At 29.0% G+C, this 11,577-nt stretch overlaps 1 long non-coding RNA gene across 3 annotated transcripts; it reads left to right on the forward strand.

The window, feature by feature from the left end:
* Positions 1 to 5,830: 5,830 nt before the first annotated feature.
* On the forward strand, positions 5,831 to 8,246 carry LOC116403263. Of its 3 annotated transcripts, none has more exons than XR_004215930.1 (2): positions 5,831 to 6,293; positions 6,533 to 8,246. It is a non-coding gene; the product is annotated as an uncharacterized LOC116403263 (long non-coding RNA). The 3 variants fall into 3 exon arrangements; XR_004215931.1 differs by having other exon boundaries at positions 6,570 to 8,246; XR_004215929.1 differs by having other exon boundaries at positions 6,589 to 8,246.
* The last annotated feature ends 3,331 nt before the right edge of the window (positions 8,247 to 11,577 follow it).

Genomic DNA, 11,577 nt, shown 5'->3' on the forward strand with positions numbered 1-11,577 from the left:
GGAGAGGAAAAGAGAAGGAAGAACAAAAAATGGAGGGGCGGCAGTAGGTTGAAGAAGAAGAGGAAGGGGAAGAAGAAGATGAATCGAAAAAAGAAAAATATAATAATAACAATAATAATAATAATAATAATAATAATATAATCGTCTTCCCAAAACAAACATTTTCTCTCCAACACTTTGTCTTTTTTCCCAAAATATAACAAAATTATATATTATTTATACTAATTATATTATTCCCAATAATATAATTTTCTCAATCTTCCATAACTTTACACACACATATATATATATACTCAAAATCCTTTAACTCTCACCAAAAATAAATTACCAAAGATCATTTTCTCTTATCAAATCCATAAAATTTTCCAATTTCCATGTTTAATTAGATATTCTTCCATAAATATTTAATTAATTCTAATTTCCACAAAAACAAACAAATCTCTTCATTTATCTAAAATAACACTCCAATAATTCCAACTGAAATCAAATTCAGTTAAGATAATTAAATTTAAAATTACCTTAAATTTTGGGTGTTACAATTATGTTTCTACATAAAATTCAAGTTGACTCAATAATAGTTTTGAGTCCTTAGTTTATTGGGTTTAAGATTATAGTATCAATAACGTTTATAGAATATGATTACAAACTATAAGTTTAGGACATAAACTCCAACATTATTTGCATAAAAATCCAATAAACTTATAAGATCTAAGATTATTTAATGTAATTTGAATAGTATATATCTGACATATACAAATGAATCATGTTCAAATAGTAACCTAAAATGTCTATAGTATATGGTTAAGTTTGGATGTCTTGTCTTGGACTATTATATGGTTAACCTAAAAAGGAAAATAATTATATTTATGAGTAAAATGTCTATAGTATATATACGATACGCTTTGGACTATTACAAACAATTTGATCAAAATTATTTATGTAGAGACAAATGCTAGTGGGATATCCTATATAATGAGATTGTAAAACTTCACGCCTTAAAATATATAATCTCTTTTTGTGACATCGTTAACTAAAGAGATTAATAATTCAAATAATAACCATACATGTAACTCAATCTCAATCTTGAGTGAGTTATGAACTCCCATTAATGTGGGTTGTCCTTGTATCGGTAAGAATAACCCGAGTAACCTACTTAATATACGTATCATTTTGGAGACGATACCCGAGTGGGAAGCATGGAACCCATAGCTTCATAAGATGAAATTATAATACCCAAAAATTAAGGTATCTTTGTATTTAATTATCTCAATCTTATTTAATTATGTTGAATTTATAGGATGTTATTTTGAGATAATTGATTGAGAATTATTTGGTTTCGTGAAAATTGAAATTAATTAAATATTTGATTGGATGAATATTTAATTAATTGGAAGATTTTTATGATGTTTTCGTTGATGATTAAATTAAACTTAATGTTGTTTAAAGTTGTAGATTTTAAGGGTCTTTGTTTTTATATGTATTTATATGTATATAATTATTGTGGAGGAAAAAGGAAAATAATTATATTTATGAGTAAGAGTATATTTGTCAAAGGTAATTAATATTTTGGAAAGAGAAAAGTTGGATTTAATCGTTGGTAGAAGAAAAGGGAAAAAGAAAAGATAATAATGATAATAATAATAAATAATAACAATAACAATAATAATTATAATAAGGGAAATTTTTATAAATTTAATAAACAGTCAAAATATTTAGTGTAATAAAATGAAAAGGCTCATAGAACTTACCAATTTTTTATAAAAAAAACTAGGTCGATTTTTTTCTTTTCCTCCTTTACAATTTTTTTGTTTCCATCGTCATTTTCTCTTCTTCTCCAATTTTTTTCCATCATCCTTTTTTCTTCTTCTACATTTTTTTAAAATATTTTTGTTTGTCATTCCTTCTCTGCGATTTTTCTTTCTTTCCATCGTCTTTTTTTCTCCTTCTGCAATTTTTTTATATTTTTTTCAAACTGCTATTTGGTTGTTTAAGATCGTGTGCGAAATATAAAATATTGTGAAAAAAAATCGTTGGAATGTTTGATTGCCAAATGTAAACGATCGTGTATCAAAAATAGTTAAATCTAAGCGATCGTTTTCCAAATCTAAACGATCGTGTACCAAAAATCTTGAAAAAATTATTGAGATTTGGCTATCCAAACTTAAACAATCAAATCTAAACGATTGTGTAGCAAAGAGTCTTGAAAAAGTCGTTGAGATTTGGCTACCCAAATTTAAACAATCGTGTGCCAAACCTAAATGATCGTTTGCCAAATTTAAATGACCATATACATAGAATCTTGAAAAAATCATTTAGATTTGGGTACAATCAAATTTAAACAATCGTGTAGGAAAGAATAGTCAAATCTAAACGATCATTTCACAAATATATTATGCATGTGTTTTCCAAATATATTAGGCGTGTTAGATGTTAATTAACCGCGAGGCATTTTTGGTATTTTCCATTGTGAGCCTACAGGCTTTTTTCGTTTTCAAAATTGTTTTATACTGTGTAAATATTTTGCCGCTTTGTTCTATTTTTTACAAGACCCATAATAATAATAATATTTTTATTAGGTTTTTTTAAAAAATAGAACAAAGCGCAAAAATATTTACACCATATAGAACAATTTTAAAAAAGAAAAATGCCCACAGATCGACAACATGAAATAACAAAAATACTCCCGCAATTAATCGACCACACACACGTGAAAAATAGTTTTTTACCTAGTCTAAACAATATCGTAGCCATTCTAAACAATTTCTTAGCAAGTCTAAACAATCCCGTAGCAAGTCTAAACGATCTTGTACCCTTGTACCAAGTCTGAACTATCTTGTACCTCTATACCTAGTTTAAAGGATCTAGTACCCAATCTAAACTATCTCATAGCAAGTCTAAACGATCTCTAGCAAGTTTAAATGATTTTGACTTGGTATCCTTGTACCTAGTATAAATGATCTTATACCAAGTCTAAACGATCTTGTACCCAATCTAAATCAAACGATCTTGTACCAAATCTAAATCAAACGATCTTGTACCAAATCTAAACAATCTATTAGTGATAGTTGTCTATCTCTGTCTGTCTAGAATAGACAACTAATTGTCTTCTTGTCCACTAATCATGCGTTTAAACATGGAAATCACGTAAAACGGTCATGATATCTATGACCGTTTTACATAGATATCATGACCGTTTTACGTGATTTCCATGTTTAAACGCATGATTAGTGGACAAGATGTATTTCTAAATACTTGTGCATTTACAATGTAAGTCACAAGCTTTGATCATCTTCTTAGGCGTTTTGACCCCATTATTCTAATAAAATAGGTTATAATAACGGATATTTATACATGTTATCATGAATTCTATGTGTTTTCCCAAAAAAGTTTTCTTAAAACTCGTTGCTCACTAAGTTCATTGGACTTATGTTTTAACTGCTTTCCCACCTAGGTTGACAGGCGTTGAGGCCATGCAAAGGTTGGTTCTGAGGTTGTGTAGCCAAGTTAAGGAGGAAAGACAGAGTTATTTTGTTGCCTTACATGGCATGCTAGCCAAGGTATCTTTTCATACACATAAGGAGCCAGTTGGTAAGTGAATGGCTTTTAAGTGTGGAGGGCCCGACATTGAAGGAGGGCGAGTGCAAGACTCAGGTTGGTGATGTAAGTTTCATTTTCATTCTCCTTTTATTTATATAAATATTTTTTAAGTTGTGAAAAACCAATTTAAATCCAATTTTCAATTCTTTAAGGTTGATTTCTTTTTTTAAGGAAATGAAACAAAGTTAGTTTAGCGAAAGACTTAGAATTTTATTAAGTATTTGAAAGGAATGTGATAAGGGCAAAAAGTAATTTTAATTTGAAGTAAGGAGCAATATGGTCATTCGACAAGTCGAATCAGTGCTAACTTCATCCTTTTCCAACTCTTGATCATCGGATCTATGTTTTGGGATAAATCTTCTTTATTTTAGTCGGATTGCTTGATGAGTTTCAATTACCCATTAAGTTTTGACTTGGTTTTCACAATACACATTACATTTTAATGCTAGATTTGAATTTTAGAGGAGTTTGAGCGGCTATTTAGCCATTCGAGAGCTCAAAATCAAGCGTTTTGACACAAATTTGGTAAGATTCTAAGCTTTATGTAGTTGATCTTGAATTCCCATTTAATCTTAGTGATATCATTGAGCAACCCATGATGGTGGATGCTTGATTTCGATCTTAAAAGGTAGTTAGGATGTTGCCCATTGAAGTTAAGAGTACTTTGCTAAATTCTTGATAAGTTTTGGGGTAATTTTTTTAGTTTTCCAAGAGTTTTCTGAATGTCCATTAAGTTTAAGAATTAAAATTGAGTTATCCATGATATTTGGGTCTTAAAAATGAATGTTAGAGGTCAAGAAGTGACCTTCTAGCTTTAGAGGTCGTTGGGTGTTGTTTTTACATGTTTGAAACATAAATGGTTTAGGAAATCTTATGCAGTATTCAAAGTTAATTGACCCATGTTGATATAATGGATCTTAATCTAAAAAAAAAATCATCGATAGTTGAAATAAAAATGTATGGGATTGAAAGACCTACTAAGATTGACTTAAGTTTGATGCTTAAGGTGGTAAGAGTTAAGTTTGAAGTTAAAGGTCCAAAAGTAGATTTCTAGCCTAAATGAAAGCATGTGGAAAATGATACAAATTTAATAAGAAAGGTGGGAATTCGACTCATTGAACCATAAATAGTATAAGTTGTCATAATGAAGTGTTTTAGATGATGGTTTTTTATTGTGCTCTATAATAATTTTATGGATAATTGATTTATTGTTTAATTATTTAATAAAAATTATTATTCTCATTATTATTCAATTGCATGTTATTGTATAATAATATCCATGAATATGTTATTATATTTTAAATGTCTCTAATCGATTATTATTGTGGGAACAATAATAAATTAAGATTAGTTTGGGTTATAACTAATAATCATAGGATTATTATATACGTAGAGACATAAATTATAATCATATTTTCTTATTAGAGAATAAGAATTAGACTGACCCTTTTGAGATTATTACATGGACATGTGTCATAAATAATCTTAAATAATTGATTTTTTTATCCTTAAACCTAAGATTATCATAGTGTCAAACATAAGAATTAACCTATTCTGATGCAATCAAACTTTATCTTTAACCGAATAATTATAAAGGTTGTACTCAAATACGTTATGAATTATGTAGTTGACAATGATTAATAAAGATAGAATTTATCCCTCTTGTTATATATGGAAATATATCTTTGGGCTCCTCGATAAAGCATGACTGTGGAAATGAATGGTCGTGCTATAAATTAATTAATAAGGGTATTAATGTCATTTATTATTTTAGTATGCTTATTGATCGAGAAAGCAATTGAATTAGATAAGGTGACTTTGTTCATGCCTTATATTCAATTATCAAGTGATAAAAGGATTAAAGCAATAATTATATTAGGTTATGTTGGATCATCAACTTAATTTAATATGGGTAGCCATAATGTTTTACTAGAGACCAATTATGACTTATGGGCCATAAAACCAATTATGGGTCTATTATCGTATTAAATTAACCTAATGGGTCGTACACAAAAGAACTAGGTTGAATTTTTCTTTAGGCTTGGTAATTAATAAATCCAATTGGAGAATTGGAATCTTATTAGAAAACATAATTAATAAGTCCAATTGGAAAATTGAAAGCTTATTAGAAGACGTAAATAATAAGACTAATTGGAGAATTGGAAGCTTATAAGGAATCCTAAGCTTGTTAGGAAACCCAAAGAAGCCTATAAATAAGACCTTAGGGGTCCTATTTTACATACAAGCAAAGACAAAAAATTCGTTCTACACAAATAGAGAATACAAAGAGTTGAAGTTCTCACTTTGTGAGGTTCTAGTAGACCCAAACTCGAGGAGTCAAATTTCCAGTTTGTGTGTGGATACTATCAGAGAACGCTTGTAATTTCGCAACGTTTTGTTGATACGAATTTGGAGGATCATCCTTATCAGAACAAGGTAATTCGAATTTGGAACATCGACATAGAGGTATGTTTATTCGTGATTTAATTATTTATGTACGGTCAGTTTACATTCTAAAGATTAGAAAAAAAAATTATGTTAATTCTGCTACATTTAGCTCTAGTTCTAGTTTGTTTTCCAGCATTAGCGATCGTTGTGACATCTTGATATGTGAAGATAACTGGGGGACATCTATCGTTGTTTCAGAACAAATTGAAGTGGAGAAAGCGTGTAATCTCTGGGATTGAGTTATGACTGTGAGTGACTCATTTTCAAGCTTTCTTTGTATTTATACATGTTATTTTATGATATCGCTTGGAAACTACCATGACTTAAACTTTTTATGACTACGCTTTTGTTTATGTTTAAACGATATGTTTATAAATCATGATTTTGAGAAATGTGTATGGCATGAATTTCATAAAAATGTGTTTCAAGTTTTGAGTGTATTAGGTTCTTAAAATAAGACTATCTGATTTTTATGATGAACGAGAAGGTGATTTTCCTAAGGCTACATGAATACGTTTTCATAGCGCCACCTATGGTTGTCAGAGAAATCCAAGGCTGAAAGAGGTTGTGACCGAAGATCCAAGAACCTGAACCTAGGAGAGGACATGGATGAAGGATGTGATTTTGGCTTCGCACCTAGCTTAACCCATTATGGGTGGCTCTAATATGCACGTAGGAGCATATATGGAGGTTGTTACTATGGTAGGTGCTAAGTATGTGTGAGCTCATTTTGGCAGTGTGTTTCCTTGTGGATATGGATCACGTGTGAGCTATTCTTGATCGTGTGTTTAGTATGCTACCATGGTTGAATTGGATGGAGGTTGTTACTATGGTAGGTGCTAAGTATGTGTGAGTTCAGTTTGGTTGTGTGTTTCCTTGTGGATATGGATCACGTGTGAGCTATTCTCGACCATGTATTTAGTATGCTATCATGGTTAGATTGGATGGAGGTTGTTTCTGTGGTAGATGCTAAATATATGTAAGCTTAGTTTGACCATGTGTTTCCTTGTGGATATGGATACGTGTGAGCTATTCTCAGTCGTGTATCTAATATTCTACCATGGATGGATTGGGTACAGGTTTGTTGGCATTATTTGTATTATGTGATGATAATGTTTTAAATTATTACTTCATTATTGATGCATATTTACACATTCTTAGAGCATGTTTTATGAGTCTTTATTTTTAAAAAAATGTCACTCACTGAGTTTTTAGCTCACATTATCAATGTTTTCTTTCTCCCAAGTTGCGGTCAAGGACCAAGCATTGGTTGAACCCTCCGTGACCATTTGTAGATCTTCGTTTTTGTATGTATAGTTAACTTTTGTATTGCATCATGGGGTGGTCAGATGTAGCGAGAGTGACACTAATGACTCATGTTTTAAGGGATCTCTCATTAGACTGTAATCATTTTGTATGCTTATTTGAATTTTAACTCTGCTTGAAACTCTGGAATCGTCTGGATGAGAGTGTGTAAAACACATTTGTTGTGATGTGGAATCTGAAGTTTGCTTATATGCATATAGAAGTGAAAATCTCTTCATTTTCAGGTTTGGCTAACCCATATTTTACTAGAGATGCTGCCAAAGTTTTTGTAGAATATCATAATATGTGTTTCATAGAAGTTTAAGTTGGAAAAAGTTTTTTTCAAAAGTGTTTTCATGCCACGATCTAGATTAGAGAGGAAAATCTATAACAAAGTGTGACGGGTGAGGCGTAACTCGGTGAGCCAGAGAGTCAGAGTTGAGTCTAGGGGAAGCTAGCCCTAAACGCGGTCTGCTTAGAGAGAAAGAGTTTAAGTGATTCTACTGTGTTAATTTCTTCAGTGGTTTTCGCTGTAAAACAGGTCAAGGTCTCTAAAGCTAGAGTGGAAGAGCTTCAATAAGAGAGGAGAGAAAGACTTGTTCCACTCACTAGGTGTTCAACACGTTATCTCACAAGAGATATGCGTCGAATGTCTAGGCGGAACACCCTTCATTTGGTCACATGGTCTGACATTTAAGGCGGGGCATGACATAAATTTTGTTTATTGGTTGGATCGTAAATAGATTATTTATTAGAGAATCCATGGTACCTAAGAAGCAACAGGTAATTTTAGGGATAAAACAAAAATTTGACCAAACTGTAATTAAAAAATAAAACTTATGAAGGATTGACTTACGTGAAATGGTCAAATTAATTGACACATAAACATTTTGCAATTCATAAGAGTACAACTAACTATGGGTTACTAGTGGAATGTCTCATAGCTAATGAATGTTGATTGATTTACTTAAAGAGTTTAATTAATTAATAGTTGTCATTGAAGCTTATAACGGTAGGTTTATTAGATCTCTCTACTATATCACGACTGATAAAACAATTAGAATATTTACGAAATTTACAATAGTTGTAATACATTATAATATAATATTTATTTTTAATAAGATTTAAATTTAATCTATATAACATAAGAATATCAATGTTTGAATAAAATTCAAATATTAAATGTATATAAAATAGTTTCGATATTGAAACTATAAATGTAAATAAGATTAATATGAGATGTGCATTTAAATACGAATCAAATGTTTATATTTAAAAATATGAAATTAATTAAATATAAATATATTATTAATTTAATAAATTAAATGTAATTTTATTAATTTCATTCTTTGACTTTTAAGTAATTTATTGTATATATTTAGTTTTTGACCTTTTAAAACTATCCAACATTTCATAAACTTCTTCAACTTACTTTATATTTAATATAGGTCATTCAGACTATTTATGTCTAATAAAATTTTATAACCTTCAATTTGGTGTCTAGTATATTGCAAAAAAAACTTAAAATATCATTCAAATATAGGTCATTCATGTATTAAATGTGTAAATTTAAAAATTAAAAAACTAAAATAAATAGGAAACCTCAAAAATACTACAATAGCATTGAGAGAATAGATAATCAAATATAGTAATTAAGTGGGATTATTGTCGAAACAAACCCTAAAATGGGATAGGAATGAAGTTTATTATATGCATCTATGTATGAATGAATATTAAGTGTTCTTTTGAAATCAAGGTAATTAGAAAGAAAAAATATATATGATATTTAATTGTAACTTCCAGAGTTTAGAAGGACATGAATAAATCGATATCACATTTGAATGATTTGAGAAATCCTAAAAACATGAAAGTAAGATTAAGAAAGAATTAAAAGTTACTACCTATACTAACAATATGTGCAACTTTCTTTTCGGTGGCTCAATCATAAGAACTCTAAAGTAAGTATGCTTAGCTTGGAACAATTTTATGTTAGGTGACCTTTTGAGAATTTTCTTAGTCGTAAAGAGTTTGATTAAAATTGTTACTCGAACAAAAAAAAAAATTGTTAAATATAATGTGTTAGTTCACAAGAGGTTTTTTTTCTAAGAAAAAAATGTGAGGTGCACATTCTTTTTTCTCAAATTCTATTATAGTTATTTTTTCGACCAAGTAATTGGTGAGAAGTATACTTTTCAAATTCATTTTATTCCACAAACATCAAAACTTACTTCACACAATGACACCATATACTTTCTACTACATTTATTGGAAATGATAAAGATGGGCACTTATAAGTGGATTAATGTCCTTTGACCAATACTTTTTATTTCACAACTAAATACGCAAACAATGGGGAGTTGTATGTTCTAAGTTTCACCCACTTCAATCTCGGCTACAATGATTGGGGAGATAATAAACAAACGCATGCCTTGAGACTTGCTTTGCTTTTTCGATATGGTTTGTATTGATAGAACTATCCATACTTTCAAAATGGCGATTGATTGATCTAATGATAAATAGGAACGTGAATTTGATAAAAGATTAAGATGTTATAGATTCGATCTATATTGACTATTTAACTAGGATTTAATATTCTACATATTTTTTCAAAGAAAAATGATTGCTTTCAAATTTTTGTTCTTTTACTTTTGATTATTCAAAGATTCTATGCTTAAGGTTTTGAGATGAATGTTTTATCTTTTTTTAACAAGGGTCATGAGCTTTAGTGATAGGACATGAAGGGAAAGACAAGAAAAAGATGGTCCAAAGCCTACCCAAGATAAGCTTTGCGTGGAACAATGACATGCTAAGGCAAAATTTTGTAGTGGATATGACCACCTAATTAGTGGTATGACCACTTTTACAATACTTAACTCTCATCTAAAAAAATCCAAAGGAAAAAAAATGGTCTTATTATGAGTAAATTGTTTTTTTAAAAAAAAAAAAAATAACAATAAACGTGTTGGCTTAAATCTAAGTCCATTTTTCTACTCTTTGTCTAAGACTATTTTAAGTACATGCCTTTCATTTCATTACATACCAAATAACTAAAATAATGCAAAATAAATATAGCGTAATTAAGATATAATATAGGAAAATTTGGAAAAAAATTCAAAAGAGTAGATTTTACAAAATATTTACCACAAATAGTAAATTTTATTACTTATAGTCGTTGATATGTTATAGTGATAGAAGACTATCATTGATAAATTTTGCTATAGATCGTAAATATTTTAATTTATTTTGCTATTTTTTAAAAATGTCTTTAACATATATACATAATAAAAAAATGTTATGGATCGAATTCTTCGACTTCTATTATAATAAATAAAATATATTTTTTTAAAATACTATATTATATTTGTAACTATTATAGGAATCACTTTTTTTTTTAAATCATAATTCGTAATTATCATCGATGATACGAATTTATGGGAATAAATATTTGAAACTATATTAGTAGACTATCCAGAGATAAAAGAATATGATAGGTATTTTAAAATTTGTTTATATTGATTAAAGAATAGGTCTTTTTTTTATTATTATTCTGAGTATTATTAATGAAAAGTTGATAATAAAGAGTGGAATGATTCAATAACCGAGTGTGTGTTTGAATTGATTTTCTAAGTGTTTTTAAGGGTAAAACAAAGTGTTTATATTTGAAAAGGCAACTCAAAACAGATAATATATAAATTTAAAATAAATGAAGGTTTAAAGATTTTTTTTCTATTCATCTTAGATCAATTTATATCAATAAAATCAAAATAGATTTTTTTCATTATCGAAGACGGAATTTTAAGGTAATAAGTGTATAGGATGAATAGAACAAGAGAGGGGGGAAATACTAAAGAAAAGGTTAGTCAAAGCTATATACAAGTTAAGTTATCCACACCCTCGTTTATTAATATTAATGGAATTTCGGTTATTGATTAAGGTGAAGTTCCGTAAAACCACCTGCCTTCTTTAAAAGATCATGAACAGTTCCTGAAAACAATTAAAAGAAAAATCATAAACAATGACGTATTTCATAAAAAAAGAAAAAAAAATTGTTTCCAAATTTTGAATAGTTAGCACGAATACTATCTAATGAGATCATTATGGTATTGTGTTAGATTCAGTACGTTAAAAGTATTAGATTAACTGCCTTACAAATAAAAATTGATGTAAGATTGGCGTTAGATTGCAATTGTTGATCGCTTTTGTGGTTAGCACAACCTCTCATTCTAA

This window comes from Cucumis sativus, chromosome 4, assembly GCF_000004075.3.
Source record: "Cucumis sativus cultivar 9930 chromosome 4, Cucumber_9930_V3, whole genome shotgun sequence".
Classification (NCBI taxonomy): Eukaryota; Viridiplantae; Streptophyta; class Magnoliopsida; order Cucurbitales; family Cucurbitaceae; genus Cucumis; species Cucumis sativus.